Below are 19,607 nucleotides of genomic sequence, written 5' to 3'. Positions count from 1 at the left end.
ATCCCAACACAGGGAAATGACTCTGACCCCTAGACCACATTAGATCCCCTGGCTTTGCTCCCCTGAAGCACCTAGTGTTTCTCCAAACAGCACTGGAGTCTACTGTGATTATCTGTTTAATACCTGTCTTTTCCAACAGAAAGCAAACTTTTTTTAAAAAAAATTTTACTTTTTTTTTTAAGTCACCTCACCCAACATAGGGCTCAAACACAACTCCAAGATCAAGAGATGCATGCTCCATGAACTGAGCCACAGCTCAGAGTATAAATTTTATAGGGCCACTGGTAAACCTGTCTTGTTCATGGACTATATCTTTAGCACCTCACCCTGTACTTGGTCCATAGTATCTCTCAACACAGATTTGTTGACTGAAAGAATGAATTAATAAATTAAAGAATAAAGTCCTGAGGGAGCAAAACCAAAAATGAATCTCAATGCCAAGAATCAGCCTGCATCCATTAAAGCTATATAAGGCTAGGGCCAGAGTAAGAGTATAGGTAACACCTCTTTACTTCAGTTTCCTCATCTGTAAATTGGGGATACTAAAAAGCCTATCTTATAGGGTTGCTGTGAGGATTAAATTAGTTAATAGAAATAAAGCTGGCATTGTATGGGATTATTATATTTACTATTCACATGGGGCATTCTTCCTGGGTAGTGTACCTCATTCCACAGTGAATGAAGAGGCAATTTATTGAAACTAGCCTGCAAAGGAAGGGATATTTGTGGACTGGCAACGTCCAGTGCCCCATCCTAGAAGAGCATACAGCAAGAATGACTGAGGTTGCTACTCCCTGGAGTATCCTGTTATCTATAACACGGTCCAGATTAGAAGGTTATGATCCTGCTCTGTGGAATGCATATAACCCACTGCTGCATTTTCAGTCCATCTGGAGGACTGGGCCCAGTGAGTATTCCATCTTTATCCTCTCTAGTCCCCAAGAATAACACATCAAAGAGCACGTTTGCATCCCTGCAACAGATAACAGCACTGCCATGAGCTTCAGGGCCTGCGCATGCTACAGATAGAATGAATTAATAATTTCACATATTTATAAAATATGAATTAACCTAAGAAATATATAACTCCAAGTAAAATTCTACTTTTTAATACTGAGCGGAGAAAGACACTTTGATAAATGAAAATCTAGTACATTTTCATTATATAGTATCACCATATTGGCATTTATCACAAGAAACATATCACTCCTCTCAGATATATAGATGTTGACACAACAGAAGCATCGGGTTATTTTAGGGGTGTGTGTGTGGGGGGGATCCAGACAACTGACTTTTTAAATTATATTTGATTATTTGGATTTTTTTAACAATAGAAAAGCAAGTAGTATAATCAGTAAGAATTCTAGAGGCTCTAGTGCATTTATAAAAGCACAGTAAATTACTCATAAAGACCATGGAGCATTCACCTTTGTCTTGTGTGTGATATACCATATCTGTGTGGAACCTGGTTCACTTTGATGATACACAGCTATTCTCTCTGAAACCCTGCCTTCTCTTGCTCTGCTCTGTGTTGAGAGCTTCCCTTAATAGCTGAACTGTTTTTCCTGAAGAAGAAAAGGAAGCAGTGTGAGAAATATACATTAGACTTCTTCCTTTTTCATAATACTGTAGTGATCACTTATATTCATATTCAAAGTAAACAAGTGGTAAAATTGTAAAGCAGTATCCTATATTAAAAATATCATAGCAAAGAAAAAAATTGCCAGTCTACTCTACAAAGACATAATATACTAAAAATCAACCTTCTTTCTCCTCCTGCCCTTGATCCTAAAACAGTACCTATATATGCAAGGATGCTGTAAGCATGTGGATTATTTATTACTGGGTTTGGGGATTATTTTGTTGCTAAATAGGCTTGAGGGGGGCTATGTATTATCTATGAGATGTTTCCAAATGTTATTAAGGACACATCATTAGAAAAGAGATCAACTTTGTAGCTTAATGTTCTGCTTCCTTACAAAGAATTTTCCAATCAGAACCTGAAATAATACTATATAATTATATATAATAATACACACATATAAATATATATAAGTATATATAAATACATACACACAGGAACTATAACCACAATAGAAAAAATAAGATTTTAAAGAGAAGAAAGTATTAGCATCACCTCCAGGTAAAGAAATATGTGAGCTGGGATGGAAGGCCTTTATATGTAAAGCCAAGAATACTTATTTCCATATTGCAAAATGTGTCAAGCTTTGCAGAGATAATAGCACTGACCGAAAAATGTTAATTATGATAAATCTCCCAGAAACTCCCTGAACTAAAATCTCTCCCTCTACCTCAGGATGGTCTATAGAGCAGACCAAGGAGCTGGCTCCTGCCTTCCTGTCCTGTTCTCTAGCCTTTTCTGAATTCTCCCAGGTAAATTAGAAGATTTCCTTTTGGCATCCAGAAGGACCCAAAGTTACTACTAGAAGCTCCCTAAGGACACCCGCAGCCACAGTCTCGAATAACCAGCCAGAGATTCACCCGGAATCAGGCTTGAGAGCTCCATCACAACTATGGGGCCACCTAGTCTCTTGGCAATGCCACCTGGGCAGATACTCAAGTGTTGTACCCACACACAGAATCACCTGAGAAGGGCCGAGATTCTTTCTGCTCCACACTTTTCCAGCCTCCACATGGTTCTGAGCCAATTCCAGTCTTCCCACTAGCATGCTTGGTGAGCATGTGTTGAGTACAGGATAAAAGAGCAGTGCATAGAAAGAAAGGCTGGAGCAGTGTGTGCTATTGGTACTTGCCAGAACCCTTATTACTGAAACTTTGTCCCACACCTGTTCCTTCACAGCATAAAGAATTACATTGCTGGGGCACCTGGGTGGCTCAGTCTGTTAAGTGGCTGTCTTCCACTAAGGTCATGACCCTGGAGTCCTGGGATCAAGCCCGCATCACATTGGGCTCCCTGCTCAACAGGGAGTCTGCTTCTTCTTCTCCCTCTGCCTGCTGCCCCCCTGCCTGTTCTCTCTCTCTCTCACTCTTTCTTTGCCAAATATATACATATATAAGTACATACATGCATACAATCTTTAAAAAAAAAAAAAAAAGAAGGAATACATTGCTGAATTCCAAGCTGTGATCCTGAAGGATATGTTGTATATAAAGCTTATCTGAAAACAGGGAGAAAGGGAGATGGCCAATGTATAAAAACTACCTTTTATTAGAAATTTCTATTGTACTAAGGGCTCTGCATGTATTATCTCTAGAAGTTTCTATGGTCATTCCATTCTACAGAGGATGAAACTAAAGCTCAGAGACATTAAGTAACTTGCCCAAGATTACACAGCTGATAATATTTGAGTTAGGTTTGAATCCAGATTTTTAAGACCCCATTCTTTTAATCACTAAACCAAACCATACCGCTTAACTTTATAGATTAGGCAAATGTGGACAGTATCAAAAAGAACCCATTTATTGATTTAACAAGGAAGACTTTTTATCAAAATACATAACAAGCTTATCAATAGTGTTTGAAGGAAAACATCATGAAGGCATAAAGATGTTAATTTGTCTTTATATCATACACACACAAAAACATATACACTGTGGTTAAATTAATGGAACAATGCAAACACAGGAAGGCACGTGTAGGGCAGAAAGGCTGTATCATGTGATCAAATGATCTGATTCTGTGGTCATTAGGGTTTTCCTCCAGCCATATGACAAGAACGTACATGGTTAACCCCAGAGGCTACAAACAACAAGGTTGCTGCCTCCTTCTGTGGGTTAATCAAAGAATACTGCATACTAAGTGCAGTATAGTTTCCTGAATGGATCCTGGAACAGAAAAATGAATGGGACAACTAGTGAGACCTGAGTTTAGTTAAAAGTAATGTACCATTGGCAACTCCTCAGTTTTGACAAATGTCCCATGGTTATTTAAAATATTAACGTTAGGACAAACTGGGTGAAGGGAACACAGGAACATTACACTATCTTTAGAATTATTCTGTAAATCTAAAATTACTTCAAAATAAAAATTTCTGTTTGAAAGGTAAGTAAAATTTAGGGATCCCTGGGTGGCGCAGCGGTTTGGCGCCTGCCTTTGGCCCAGGGCGCGATCCTGGAGACCCGGGATCGAGTCCCGCGTCGGGCTCCCGGTGCATGGAGCCTGCCTGCTTCTCCCTCTGCCTGTGTCTCTGCCTCTCTCTCTCTCTCTCTCTGATGTGACTGTCATAAATAAATAAAAATTAAAAAAAAATTATAAAAAAACTCTAAAAAAAAAAAAAAAGAAAGGTAAGTAAAATTTAAATGTAAAAATAAGGGCAGCCCCGGTGGCGCAGCGGTTTAGCGCTGCCTGCAGCCCGGGGCGTGATCTGGAGACCCTGGATCGAGTCCCACGTCAGGCTCTCTGCATGGAGCCTGCTTCTCCCTCTGCCTGTGTCTCTGCCTCTCTCTCTCTGCATCTCTATGAATAAATAAATAAAATCTTTAAAAAAAATAAAAAATAAATAAAATAAAATAAAACAAAATAAATGTAAAAATAAGAGAGCACAATGCTAGAGGCCAGGAAATCATGTTTTCTCATCATATCCAAACGGCAAAACCATGCGGGATAATTTTGCAAATGTTACTAATATGGTCACAGAGATGTAAAATTATTGACTGTATATTTAAATAGAGAGAAAGATGATTCTGATAGATTAGAAATATGCAGCAGTTAAGCCAAAATCTTGCTTTGTCTGAGTAATTCATTGGCGAGTTTACCCTCTTGCTAGTACTTTATTAGGAGAGAGTCTCTTTACTGGAGTATTAAAAGAATCTTCTACTAGACACAAAAGAAGACTTGAAGGAAATAGCAAAAGAATACCATGTCCTTGGTCAAAGACTTAACATCCTAAAATTCAATTCTCCCTATGTCAATCTGTAAACTTGACATGTTTCCAACAACAACAAAAAAAAAATTAACGATTTTTGTGGGGGAACTGGATAAGCTGGTTTCAATATCCATAAGCAAGTAAAAATAGCCATGAAAATCTGGGGAGGACGGAGTATTAGGAGAGAGTGTGAGAACAAGCCAGATTTTAAAACACATTATAAAACTACAGTTTTAATTTTTTTTAAATTGAGCGTGGAGCCCAACATGGGATTTGAACTCAGAACTGAGATGAAGACCTGAGCGAGATCAAGAGTCAGACACTTGACTAACTGAGCCACCCAGGCACCCCTAAAGGTATAGTTTTAAAAACAAAATAGTACTAGTGCATCACAAGTCAAACTGATCAATGAAATAAAACAGAATGTTCAGGAAAAAAACCTGAATTCTTGAGGTAAGTTAATATATAACACTAACTTTTCAAAATATTAATGAAAAGATATACCATTCAATAAATGGTGTTGAGGTAAGCAGGTAGCCATGTGGAAAATATTGGTAAGGCTGGTCTTTTACCTTGTAACTCCCAACAAAAATAAATTTCCAGATGTATCAAATATGAATTCATAAGAAAATAGATGAGAACCTAGAAGGATTTTTAAAAATAACCTATTTTGGGAAAAGCCTCTGGTATAAAATAAAACCTTTAAGTCATAAAAGATAAAGACCTGGATATTTGACTACACAAAAATAAAAATTTTCTGCATAGGGTAGGGAGTGAGGGGTTAAAATAAAATACAAGCACCAAACTGGTAAATGTGTTTGTGATTCATATCTCAGAAAAAAGACTAGCATTTAATATGTAAAGATCTATAAGAAATCAATAAGAAAAAGAATAAAACCCAATAAAAAAGTGGACAAACAATATGAACATAAAGTTCACAGAATAAAATACAAACAGCTCTTTAAACTTGAGCCAAGATGTCCTACCAACAAGATATAAGTATACGTTAAACTACACTAAGGCACTATTTCACCTTTCAAACTGGCAAAGATCCAGACATTTGACATCACACTGTGTGACCAAGGATGTGAAGAAACAGGCATTCTCAAACATGGCTGGCGCAAGTATAAATTGGTATGATTGTTATGGGAAGCAAGCAATATGATTTCAAACAAAACCACCAGTGCTCATACCTTCCTACATAACAATTCCAATTCTAGTTATTTACCCTCCAGGCACATTCTCACACTTGCAAAATCCCACAAATACAAAAATATTAATAGCCAGATTGTCATGGGTAGCAAAATATTAGAAATTACCTAAATACCCATCAATAGAGGACAGGTTAAACAAATGAGGTAATACCCATGTAATGGAATACTATGCCACAGATGCTCTATGGAGGCTGAGAGGGAAAGTCCTCTAGAATCTACTGAGTAAAAAAAGGAAACAATGAATGACACGCCATCACGGCGGCGGGGAGGGGGAGGTGGTTATACATGGATACAGGGGGACAGCTGGCTGAGGGTACAAATGTAGGAAGAGACTGGGGGACAGAATTTTGTAGGTTTTCTCTGTTGGCCTATTTTATAATGAGCATTAATTCCATTTTAAATAAAGAAAATAAACAAAGTTAATTTTATAAGAAACTCAATCAAATGCCCTGTGACTACTCAAACTCATTTCTGAGAAGAAAGTGAAAACAAATAAAACCACCTGGTTCTTGAGGCCCCTCTCCCAGATCCTGAGCTGTCCCCACCCTCTCCCTAGGAAAACAATGTAGTGTTAAACCCTCAAAGCCTCCCAGCTCAGTTGTTAAGGTAATTGTGTTTACTCTTTTCCAAACAATGTAATTTGAATCAGAAAAGTAAATGTGCTCAGTCTTCAAGCTCTTTGATGTCATCTTCCTCCTTGCTCCAGAGTGTGCGACACCGCCCACAGCACTGCTGCCCAGAGCGTGACACACAAATTCTATAAGCATTGCCATAGCTACACCATTTTGCTTGTGATAATGATGTAAAACAAATAAAACATAAAGAAAATCAAATTTGAAATAAAATAATAGGCCCGAAAAAACACAAGCTGTGGGGTTTTTTCTGCCCTTTGAACACCTGTGGGAGATTATGAAACTTCAGAGTATTTTTAAATTTCATAACAATTTTTAGTGTTGCAGAGTCCCAGAGACAGGACTATTTTCTTTCCTGAAAATAACATCTGATCAAGGCAAATGGTATGTTTGAAACATTAAGAGCTGGCATCAGTACCTCCTGAGCCTATCAGTTGCTTTCCCTCTAGATGACCCTTGTTAAACATCACACCAGCTCTAAATGCGATTTTAGGATTTTAGGTTTCTAAGACTCTGAAGCTGGTGGCTGTTTAGTCATGCAGGCTGGATCTATGCAGGCAAAAGACAGAGCAGTCCATGCTGTATTAGATGAACTACTCGAGCCATCCAAATAAAATCCTCTAGTCTATGAAACACCTACTGTCTCCTCCACCTCAAACCAGCCAGCCATCAGTCCACTCTGCTCACTTTGTAGAGTCCTGGGTCTACTAGCCTGGAGCTCCAGTTTCTTTTAACTGTTCCTTCTCTTTAGCACTCCTTTTTCCCCCTTTTCCTTGTAAAAACACATTTGAAGTTGGAAGGTATTTAAGAAAAAAAAATAGAAAAAGATTCAAAAGAAATCTGCTAGAATATTTTTTGCTCATTTAACACCCTAAGGTTAAGCTTCTCGAATGGCAATTAAATCCTTGGGTTTGCGTTTTTTTTTTTTAATTCCTTTATGTACTTGCAATAAAAACATTCTTTAGACTTTAGAAATTCTAAATAAAACAAGAACAAAAGAGTGTTCCTTCTTTTCAGCTCTCCACCCAAATGTTACCATTGTAAATCAAGGTAAGAGAGTAAATTAACTGCTGGCATTTAAATGTCTGCTGTCCCAAATATTTATTCATTTCCACTCCCCTAAATTTGTTTTATACAAAACAATGCTCATAAAAGCAATAAATATTCATTCTTTATCTACTAAAATTTTTAGATCAAAGTACTGTGCAGTACAAATCTTCAATAGCAAAAAAAGTAACATTGTTCAGCAGGAAGCCTTCAACTTCCCAATAGCAACCTGACCAAGTGTGGTTCTCATTTATCTCTAAGCGCTGCAGCACTAGGTATAGACATACTAATATGATTACAAATCCATATTTTCATATATACTTTGCAAATAGTGTTTCGCTTACCCTTAAAATGCACACTGTGTTAGCAGCCCTGCCCATTGTTGCACACACCACACCAAGTTATCTTTCTGTGTTTGCATGTTTGCTTCCCACTGCTAGAATGCAAACCCTAGGGAGGAGGTAAATCTCTTCTACCTCTGTTGCCTTAGAGCAGGTTATGCCTTCTGAGGAATGGCAGGGGAGTCCTGTCACAGTAGGGGTGACACGACCTCTTGAAGTCTTGAAAAATGTTCAAGCAGAGGGAAACCACATGACCAAAGGAAACTACATGTAGTTCAGAGTACCCGGAGCCTACAGTATCAACTTGGACCGTATGGCATAAGACTGTTGTGTGAGACAAGAAAGCCCTACGGAGAATCCACAGTGAAGGACATGGACTTCTTAGTCCCCTGTTGTAAGCAAACAAGGGTGTGTTCACTGCACATGTTTTCCTCTTGAAAATCTTTTTCTTTATTCATGTTAATTGGAAAAAAAAAAGACCCTATTTCATTGTTAAGAAAAACCAAGTAGTAAAAAAAAAAGTGCATAGAATAAAAAGCAAACGACTGTCTCATTTTAGTGTTTACCATAGACTTGGACTTTTCACTGAAGTGTGTTTTCAGCAAAAAAATATCATGATCAGATTTTGTACCCAAATATCACTTTGGGTATAAGGTAGTGGATGGGGTAACTGAAGGCAGAGAGACTCCCCAAGTGACTGGGGCAGTTCTTTCAGACAGAAGAGTCAACACAGGGGGCCGCATCGAGGGGTGGAGACAAGGGCACTTAGGTCTTCATCATTTGCAAGGGTGACTGAGAGGGAGGAGTCGAAAATAACACTTTGATTTCCGCTTCGATTAATGAGTTTGGAAATACAGAAGAAACAGGTTTGTGGGAGGGAAGCAGGAGTATAATCTTAGACCTGATGAGTTTGATGTGGCATGGGATAGCCAGCAAAGCATGTCCTGGATCTGGGGTTGAGGAGAGGGAAATGGAGTAAACTTTGTGTGGTGGTGAGATTGCTCAGGCAGAAACAGAGGAAGGCCTGTACTTAAGAAACAAGCAGAGATGGGGGCCTCTACAAGGAGATGGAGAAGGAGCAGACCTACAAGGGGAGAAAGGAGAGTACAGTCATAGTCAGTCAAGCAGGACAGAACATCAAGATCAGCAGCGTTAATTGTGGTGGAGGGAACAAGTCATCTCACTCAAGTGAAAACAAGCTTTGTTCTTAGTGGTCATCAGGGAGCTTAACTGGAATGGGTTCAGCACATCACTTATATATATCATCAGAAAAGGACAGGAAGGAAATATAACACAATGTCAACAGTAATTATTTCTGGGCATTACGATTATGGGTGATTATTACTTCCTTCTGTTCCTAGAAAAGAGCTGAGGGGTCAAGGGAGGAAGAAGAAGATGCAATATTCCAAAAGGAAAACATTTAAAAATTATATGGATGAAATAAATTTATTTAACATGCTCAAACAAGAGGAGATATCAACATTATAGGGAATATGGCATAACGTAACATCGCTACAACTATTTGCTGTCGTGTGAAGGTGCCACAGAAAGCATAGTGGGAAACTCTTTGGTTCCCCCAGAGACCCCACAAAGCCAGCTCAGGAACCCATAGCAGTATATTTGCCAAACTTCAGCCATTTAAGTCCATGACTTTTACCAAATCCTTTTACCACCATCCTATTATTCAATAAACCTTGTATTTAAACCAACTCAAAAATAAATAAATAAACCAACTCACTTTTTAAATTTAAATGGATCCATTTATATCACAACAGTAAATGGAAAATCATTATCATAGTAAATGGAAGGTAACTGAAAAATAAGTATAATGAAAACAAAACCACTGCCAGTAAGTCTAGCAAGATGATTTCAACAACCCAAAGTTTCCAGCCTGAGGCCCGAACTCTGGTCAAAAGGAAGCCCTTACAAGCAAAAGAACTAGTTAAAAGCCTTACTCGTATTGTTTTAACTTGGATGTCTCCAGGAGCAAACTCTGTAATAAGAATTCAGTTGCAAGTGGTTTACTTCAAAAGGTGAGGGAAACATTAGAACATAAATAAGGGAGTTGGGAAGTGAGATAGAAAAGGGAAGAATGCCAATAAATGGTATGTTAATGGGACACCTAGGTGGCTCAGCGGTTGAACATCTGCCTTTGGCTCAGGGTGTGATCCGGGTCTGGGGAATCAAATCTCGAATCCGGCTCCCTGCGAGGATCCTGCTTCTCCCTTTGCCTATGTCTCTGCCTCTGTGTGTCTCTCATGAATAAATAAAATCTTATAAAATAAAACAAACATAAATGGTGTGTTACCAAACCAACAATCACCCTAGGCAACTGAAGCTTAATTCCTCTGGGGAAACTCTGGGAGCCAGTGCAGTAGACATCTCAGAATTAACCCACACAAAGTAGACATCTCAGAATTAACCCACACAAAGCATGAGAGAGCTGGGGTATTTATACACCAACCATTGTTGAAGGCTGATCCTGTAGACATAATTCCCTAGCAATCCTAGGCTACTTTGTGGGCATCACAGCAGGCCCTAGAGGAAAAAGACCTCAGGCAAAGGATACTAATGCTGCAGTTGCTTAGTCTGTCAGGAGTACACTGACTTGATAGAGGTAAAGAGATATTGGGGGGGTGGGGGGCAACAGAGGCTGCTAGACACTAGACTGAGATTGAAAGAGAATAGAAAATGAAATAGCTTTCTCATTATTTGAGTCAAGGGAATTTATTCTGGACCTGTCAATCACTCCAACACTCTGGGAAACTTTCAGATACCCTATAAGGCTTAAGGCAGCATAGGAGGGATAGAATCTAACCTAACAACTGTCCAAAGGAGGCTGGCGTAATGTCATCCAAACCTGGCCTCTGAAAAACAGATCTTCTAAAATATTTTAAAATTTAAATGTACTTTCCTCCCTGTCAATTAGAAATAGCCTCATCATATCTGCTTGCCCGATAGAGCTATCAAAGATTCTTCTCTGTGGGAGAAAGCCATTAGAATGAAATTGACAACATGGACAAATAAGAATATGAATGGTCATTTTTAAAAGGAATTTTTACTCTTATAAAGGAACCATCAGAGTCCTCCAAGTAATAGCTTTCCTGATTCACTTAAAATATGATTTATGGGCAGCCCGGGTGGCTCAGCGGTTTAGCGCCGCCTTCAGCCCAGGGCATGATCCTGGAGACCCAGGATCAAGTCCCAGGTCAGGCTCCCTGCATGGAGCCTGTTTCTCCCTCTGCCTGTGTCTCTGCCTGTGTGTGTGTGTGTGTGTGTGTGTGTGTGTGTCTCATGAATAAATAAAATCTTTAAAAAAATGATTCATTTACAAATATCAAACTGTCTACCCACCCATAGCTCACAACTCTTATAATGGATAAAGTATACAGGTACTGTGTGCTACCAAACTGTGTGTAGGCATTTTTTTTAGATATTCTTTCATTTAACAAATATTTATTGGACTATATATGAGAAACTATTCTAGGTGCATTGAGGTATAGAAGTGAAGGAAAACACAAAAATCCCTTCCCTTCAAGGAACTACTTTCTAGTGGGGAAGATAACCAATAAATAAATAATAGGTATGGGATGTCAACTGGCAAAGTGCTGACAATTAAAGCAGGAAAGGAGGACAGGGAGTACCAATTGCTGCAGTGGGGTTTTCATTTTAAAGATGGTGATCAGAGAAGACCTACTAACAAGGAATATTTGGAAAGACCCAGAGAAAGTGAGGGAATAAGCCATGCAAAGAATTAGAGAAAGATTACTACAGTGAGAGTAAATAGCCTACGTAAAGATCCTGGGGACAGAAACATGCCTGAGAGCTGAGAAACAGCAAGGAAAGTGGTGAGGCTGATGCAGAGCAAGCAAAGGGAAAATCAGGAGTGAGACCAGAAAGTCAGGGGTGAGTGTAGGTCATATAACATCATGTAGGCTATTGTGAAATGGCAAACTACTAGAGCATTCTGAACAGAAGACAGACTTGAACTGACTTAGATTTAAGGGGATCACTCTACTCTGGCAGCTTTGCAGCAATAGGCAGTTGCCTCAAAGGCAGAAATAGAGGGACCAGTTAGGAGAGTATTGCTAAAATCCAGATGAATAATAATGGCAGCTTGAACAGTGTTGGTGAGTAGTTGGCACAAAGGATTTGTAAATAGATAAGATATGGGGAGTAAGAGTGGCAGAAGACGAGACCTCCCAATTCCTGAGATAGAGAACATTACAGAGAAGCAGACTTGGGGGAAGATCAGAAGTTGGATTTTCAACATGTTAAGTTTCAGATAACTACTAGTTACCCAAATGGAAAGGTCTGCAAGCAGTAGGATATGCAAGTCTGTACATAAGGAGCTCGGTCTAGGGTAGAGATAGAACTCTGGGAGTGGTTAGCACCTAGATTATATTTAAGGGCATTGAGACCGACTGAGGTCATCAGCAGAACAAACAGAAGAGAAGGGCTAAGAGGATGAGGCACAGGAGCATTCCACCAACCAGAAGTCAGGGTGAGGATGGGGAACACGCAAAGGTGACTGAGGGGTAGCCCAGGAGGCCAGGAAAGAACCAAAAGTTGATGACATCCTGGAAGCAAGTGAAGAAAGTGTTTGAAGAAAGAGTAATGAACTGTGACAAATGCTGATGATGGGTCAAGTAAAGAGACTGGGAAATGACTAGATTTAGCAGTTTGAGTGGAGAGCTGGGATCAAAAGCATGTCCAGAGTATTCAAGAAAAGAGAAGAAGAATGTATTTATATCTGCTACCTTCTTCGTGTTGGTGATTTTTAGCATTATTTGGAACCTAATGAGATATATGATTTAAAAAAAAAAAGAGTTTATTTATCTATTTGAGAGACAGCACATGCGCACTAGTGGTGGGGAGGGACAATGGGAGAGAGAGAAGCAGAAGCTTCATGGACTGAGCCACCCAGGCACAACCTCTGATTTTTTCCCCTGACAAAATAACATAATTGAATATTAGTTCTATTTAATTGATTAGCTGATTAACTCAGGTAAAAAAAAAAAAAAGTTTTTTCTTTTGTCTAAGATATGTAATGACTGTTTACTTTCTGCTTTACTTTTTACCTGAACAAAATATTGGCTACAAACTATATGTGTAGTATATATGAATATTTTGCATCTGTAGTCTCTGCAGTGTAGTGACTTGTAGTACATAAGTCAGTAATTTTCTTCTCCTCTCTTTTTCCTCTGGTGAGGCATCAATGATCTGGAAGATGGGGAGATAGTAGAAGAAAAAAAGAAGCCAGCAACTCTTCTGATTTATTTCCAACCTGATGATGGAGTCGGTTCCATTTAAATCCAGTTATCCACATAATGAACATAAAGTCACATTCATCAGTGTTCTCAGTGAGGGTGGCAGTATAACTACTGACTCATGTGCAATGTGAACTGAGTTACCAAAATAAAAAGAGAAGAAGTCCTCTTTCCCTTTAAATTAAATCTTGTGTCATGTTGATCTGAATACAACCCTGTGTTTATAACTATATAAATTAGTTGTAATGTCTGCAGTACCATTTTTATTTGATTGTAAATTCCTCTTTCATCTTATTGAGACTAGAAGAAATTGAGAAAGTGGGATATCACTTGCCCTCCTACATAACCAGAAAGGAGGGCAGATTTATCCAAAGGAGCATAGTCTTAGGCTAGAAATAGAATTATTGTTGCTTTATTTCTTTTTTTGTCTCCTTTTTTCCCCCTTTCAGTAAAAAGGAAACAGAAAAGAGACAGTACAGCTGAAAAAAGAGTTATTTCCATGAAATGTTTCTTCCATAGTGCTGGGAACCCTAAGATAATAGTCTTGTATTCAAATGTGAGAGGCAGAAAATGTAATTTACTTGAAGCATTACTTAAAACAGAATAGTTTTTTTTAATCAACCATAGTAAGTGGAATACTCACAGTATCTATAATGTACAATGTCCATTTGATTTTCAACCTTCTTTTTTCACTTTTAGTAATCAAAAAATAGGTACAATGACAACGATTATCATTTAAAATCATTTTTGCTGTCACTGTTGTTGGACTTATGAATATAATTAATACAATATATATGAATATAATTAATATAAAGGAGCATTAGCTCCTGCCTAGAAAACAAGCAAATAAATAAATACCACCTGGTTTACAAGTGAAGTAGAGAGACGAAAAAAAAAAAAGTTAAGTAAACTTCCTCCCCTGCTTCTTTTTCTCAGATTATAATTGAACTTTTATTATTGTTCTCTGTCCAACTGGCCTTCTCATAGAAAGGAATCTTTTTCATTATCTTACTTTTCAGCTCACTTATTATTTCTTACCTACATAGCCACTATGCAAAGGTGTTTCGAACCTGGGTGAGTCTTTCTAGTGACCAATTCACCACCTAGGGCACCAAATCATCTTTCTTATCAGTTCTTAATTCTCTTCATTTTCAGGGGTCAAACTATGAAATTCTCATAGCTCACCAGTGGAAACAGTTTATCAAGTGATTTCACACCCCACATGCTGCAGGGGCCATGAAGAAAGGGGGACAGATGAAAAGCATCAAGGAGCAAGACAGCGGCTCAGAAGTGTTTTGCAGTCCGTACTTGGAGTTAAATCTGAATGTTGTTTTCACATTACTGTTTTTATTTCCCTCACAGCATGCAATGTCTTTCTGGACTACCAGGATAGCAATCCAAGAAGTTCTGACACTTAGCTAAGACGGCTGTCTGACCTGACCCACACTACAATGCATTCCACAGTCCTCTTTTGGACAATTCTGACCTGTTTATTGATCAGATTGTTCTGGCATGGACCTTTGTACCCATATTTAAGTTGATTAAATTTTCCACTTCCTGGAAGTCCAGGTTTATCTTCATGTTAGAGACAGAGAAAAGACAAGAACGTCAACTATTTCACAATAAGGGGAAAAAACATCAGACTACATCCCGTCTGTATTTTTTAACACTTCCCATAAGAGAAATTCAGGAAATGCTTTTTTTTTTTTTTTACATTGAGTACAATTTTGTGCTACAGGCAGAAGACCCTCCTGTTTGCTGTGTTCAGCTGTATGTATGCAGTGGAGTAGATCACACAGAGCCCAGAGGAATGCTAAAAGCCCAGGAGGCATGTCCTGGAGGCATGCACAAATCCACTATGTTGCTCTCCTGCGTTTCTACACCCACCAAAGATCCTCACATTCCCAAGTCTCTGGGACACAGCTGTCTCTGGAAATCACCCATCACTTCCTTCTCAGTTTACCCCCTGTGGCTCCTCCCCCAAAACATCCGTATCTGTAGCAACCAAGACCTCTTCTGAGGTTCATTGAGACCACAGACATCATTTCATCTATTACAATGAAAAACAATTTACAATACAAATATTTCATTGAATTTACTTGGCTAGTGCTCCAATTTAGCATTTTATTTTTATTTTTTAAAGATTTTTATTTATTTATTCATAGAGACACAGAGAGAGAGAGAGAGAGGCAGAGACACAGGCAGAGGGAGAAGCAGGCTCCATGTAGGGAGCCTGGTGTGGGACTCGATCCCCGGCCTCCAGGATCACACCTCAGGCTGCAGTCGGCGCTAAACCGCTGCGCCACAGGGGCTGCCCCAATTCAGCATTTTAGTAGCCAACACAATACTATGAGTCCCATTTTTGCCTTTCCTATAAAGTACACTATTAGCACATTTTCTGAAAAGGCATATTTCAATTTGACAAGTTTATCAGATGGAAAAATTAAATCACAGAAACTTTAAGAGACATATCCAAAGCAGCCCATAAGAAAAGAGCAATCCACAGCATATGGCATTGCACCAAAAGTTAGCTTAAAAAGTTGCTTCAAAAGAAGTTCATTCTCTAGAAGAACTTCCAGGGTAACTGAAATGTTCTGTATTTTAATCAGAGTGATTGTTTCACAAATATATGTCTCTATCAAAACTTATAATAAAGATGTTTCTATAAAGTACTTACAAGTAGCACTCAGTACAGTGTTCTTTTAGTGAATGGAAGTGATAACTCATTCTGCAATGCATGTAGTGAAATGTTTTTAAAAATCAGGGATCCCTGGGTGGGGCAGCGGTTTAGCGCCTGCCTTTGGCCCAGGGCGCGATCCTGGAGACCCGGGATCGAGTCCCATGTCGGGCTCCCGGTGCATGGAGCCTGCTTCTCCCTCTGCCTATGTCTCTGCCTCTCTCTCTCTCTCTCTCTCTCTGTGACTATCATAAAAAAAAAAAAAATAAAAAAATAAAAATCATTGAATTGTACACTTAGGACCTGTGCATTTCACTGTTTAAACTTTGCCTCATAAGTAAAAAAGCCTTTTTTAAAAAAGAAATTTTTAAAGATTAATTCATTTTAGAGAAAGAGCACACATGAATGTTGGGGGGAGGGGACAAGGAAGAGAGGGTGAGAGAGAGTCTTAAGCAGACTCTGTGCTGAGCACAGAGCCTGATGTGGGGCTCACTCTTATGACCCTGAGATCACAACCCTGAAATCACCACCTGAATGGAAACCAAGAGTTGGATGCTTAATCAACTGTGCCACCCAGGCCCCCCTTCCAGGGCCCTCCCTTTTTTAATTGCTATAAATGGTCAGAGCCTCTTTGCATTAACTTCTGGTTGCCCACAATTTCATTTGGCCCTAAAATTGTATCTGCAGTGATGCACTGGCTCCCACACTGCCACTGATGCCTGATTCTCTTCTTTTCCTTGGAGATTTATTAATTTCTTTTGATTGTTGCTGTTATTATTGTCAAAATGTCCTAGTACCAGCTCTTTTTTATTTTAAATCTTTTTTACATATTACATTGACATTTTTTATCTTCTACCTTTAATGTTAATTCATTGCATATAAATGTTTTTAAAAGCACAAAGATGAAACTAAAAACCACCCAAGGCTCCACTACTCAGGGAAAACTACTGTCAGCATTTTAGTGTCAAATAGATACTGAGTGACCACTTTGTGGCAAGAGTTGTTCTAGGTACTGGGTAAACTGTAGTAAACAAGACAGTGCCCTTGCCCTCATAGGGTTTACATGCTAATACATGCTATGAAGAATAGGATTTTTTTGTTTGTTTGTTTAATGAGGCAGAATTGTACTTGTTCTTTTATAATCTGCTTTTTCCACTTAACACAGCACTAATATCTTTTCTTGCAGCAAATAAAAATAATTATGTGACATCATTTTCATATCTACATAGTGTTCCACTGTATGGCTTTTTAGAATGTACTTAACAAATCCCCTAGTTCAAATGACCACAACTTTCACCTCTGTGAACATCTTATTGACAGTCTTTTGAATATATATATTTTTTTATTTATTTATGATAGAGAGAGAGAGAGAGGCAGAGACATAGGCAGAGGGAGAAGCAGGCTCCATGCACCAGGAGCCCGACGTGGGATTCGATCCCGGGTCTCCAGGATCGCGCCCTGGGCCAAAGGCAGGCGCCAAACCGCTGCGCCACCCAAGGATCCCTCTTTTGAATAAAATTTTAGTGATCTCTTGCTCGCAATATAATGTTTCTTTATTGCATCAGGGTTTCAATTTCTTTTTTTTTTTTTAAGATTTTATTTATTTATTCATGAGAGACAGAGAGAGAGAGGCAGAGACACAGGCAGAGGGAGAAGTAGGCTCCATGCAGGGAGCCCGACATGGGACTCAATTCCGGGTCTCCAGATCACACCCTGGGCTGAAGGAGGCGCTAAACCGCTGAGCCACCCAGGCCACCCAGGGTTTCAATTTCTGAAAGGGGTGAAATGATTTTGCAACTGTAAAGTATCTGCCTAAGCCTACGATTAATGCCTTATTAAGGTATTGTGGTTGAAAACTCCAGCCAGAAGACAGAGATTTACTACCTGACCCATGCGTGGCTGAAAGCAGTTGGGGAAGTATAGCTGAAAATGAAGTCTGGGGTGGGAGTGAGAGTGCTCCCTGCTATCCATCTCCTGAGAAATGAGAAGCCTATGATCTTAGGTGACTTGTAGGGAACTTTGAGCTTAGCAGTTTGGCCAGCGGGGAGAACGTCAGTCAAAAAGATATGCTTCAGGAAATCTCAACTTCTATATTTCCTAAAGCTCAATGGTAAATCCACTATTTAGAATGTGAAAACATACTTGAAGTAACAATTCAACAACATACTTGATCCACAACTATTTGTTGAGCTCCTATTATGTACAAAGCACTACTCTAATGTTCTTAGAGTCATGATTACAATCTCAAGCTAGTTCAGACTTATTTCACTCTCCAATAAAGTTGAAAATCTGTATTTGCCATGAAAAATAGTATATAACAACAAACTGTTATAATACTCTGATACATTTCTCATCATCTACTGTTTTAAGGGAATGGTGCAAGGTAGGGGCTACCAAGATGAATCAGATAAACTCTTGCCATTAAAGAGTTGACCAAACACAGCTAAACTAATACAGTAGACTCTAGCCACATGTGCTGCTGAGCCCTCAAAATGTGGCTCCTCTGAACTGACAGTGCTCTAAGTAAACAACACACCAAATTTCAAAAAGCTAATATAAAGAATATAAAATCTTTCATTAATAAGTTTTTATAATGATTACATGTTAAAAGGGTAATATGTCAGATATTTGGATTAAATAAAATATATTATTAAAATTACTTTAACCTCTCTCTTACTAGCTTCTTTTTTTTTTTTTTTTAAGACTTTACTTATTCATGAGAGACACAGAGAGAGAGGCAGAGATACAGACAGAGGGAGAAGCAGGGTCCTTGCAGGGAACCCAATGTGGGACTTGATCCCAGGGATCACGCCCTGAGCCGAAGCTAGATGCTCAACCACTGAGCCACTGAGCCACCAGGCATTCCTCTTTCTAGCTTCTTAATGTAAAACAACCCATGTGACTTACATTATATTTCTATTGGCAGTGCTGATCCACACAACTATAGTTACTACCTATTCAGTGTTTATACTATGCACCAGGTAATTTTACATAAAATATACATAATCTTCCATAAAGGAAGCATTACAGATAAGGAAACCAAGGGTTCAAAAGCAGTATTAATTCATGATTTGACATGTATCCGGTATATTTTCTGTGCACCAAGGACTGTTTAGGTAGTGGGGACATAAGAAAACAAAGTCCTTACTCTCATGGAATTTACGTTCTAGTGGGAGAGGAAGGTAGAAAATAAGTAAGTATAAAAAACATGTCAGGAAATAACAGGTGAAAAATGATGAAACTGTAAAAGAAAAGATAGGGCCCAGAATTGGGGTGAGGGGACAGTAAGGAGTCATCATCTGAGCAGAAGCATGAAGAATGAGTCCTGTGAATATCTACCTAGCCAGGATTTCTGGGCAGAGTCAACAACAAATAAGGGCTGAGGAGTGTGTTTGTGTTTGTGTGCGTGTACACACACACATGCATGTACACTTTGCACACTGGAGGAACAAACAGCAGGAGAGACAGGTGTTGGGAGAGCAGTAAGCAGGAGGAGCAGGAGAGGAAGCCAGGAGCCAGTCCGCAGAGCAACTGGGAAGACTCCTCCTCACACTATGAACTGTTTGGGGATGACTTTGA

At 39.0% G+C, this 19,607-nt stretch overlaps 1 protein-coding gene across 14 annotated transcripts in view; it reads right to left on the bottom strand.

Moving 5' to 3' along the window:
• LOC144303841 (eukaryotic translation initiation factor 1-like) overlaps window positions 1-19,607 on the bottom strand; it is a 140,929-nt gene that overhangs the window by 110,255 nt on the left and 11,067 nt on the right. The gene's annotated exons all lie outside the window — the stretch shown is intronic.

Source organism: Canis aureus, chromosome 33, assembly GCF_053574225.1.
Source record: "Canis aureus isolate CA01 chromosome 33, VMU_Caureus_v.1.0, whole genome shotgun sequence".
NCBI classification, from domain to species: Eukaryota; Metazoa; Chordata; class Mammalia; order Carnivora; family Canidae; genus Canis; species Canis aureus.
Note: the sequence above shows the minus strand (reverse complement) of the source record. Positions and strands in the feature narration are given on the sequence as shown.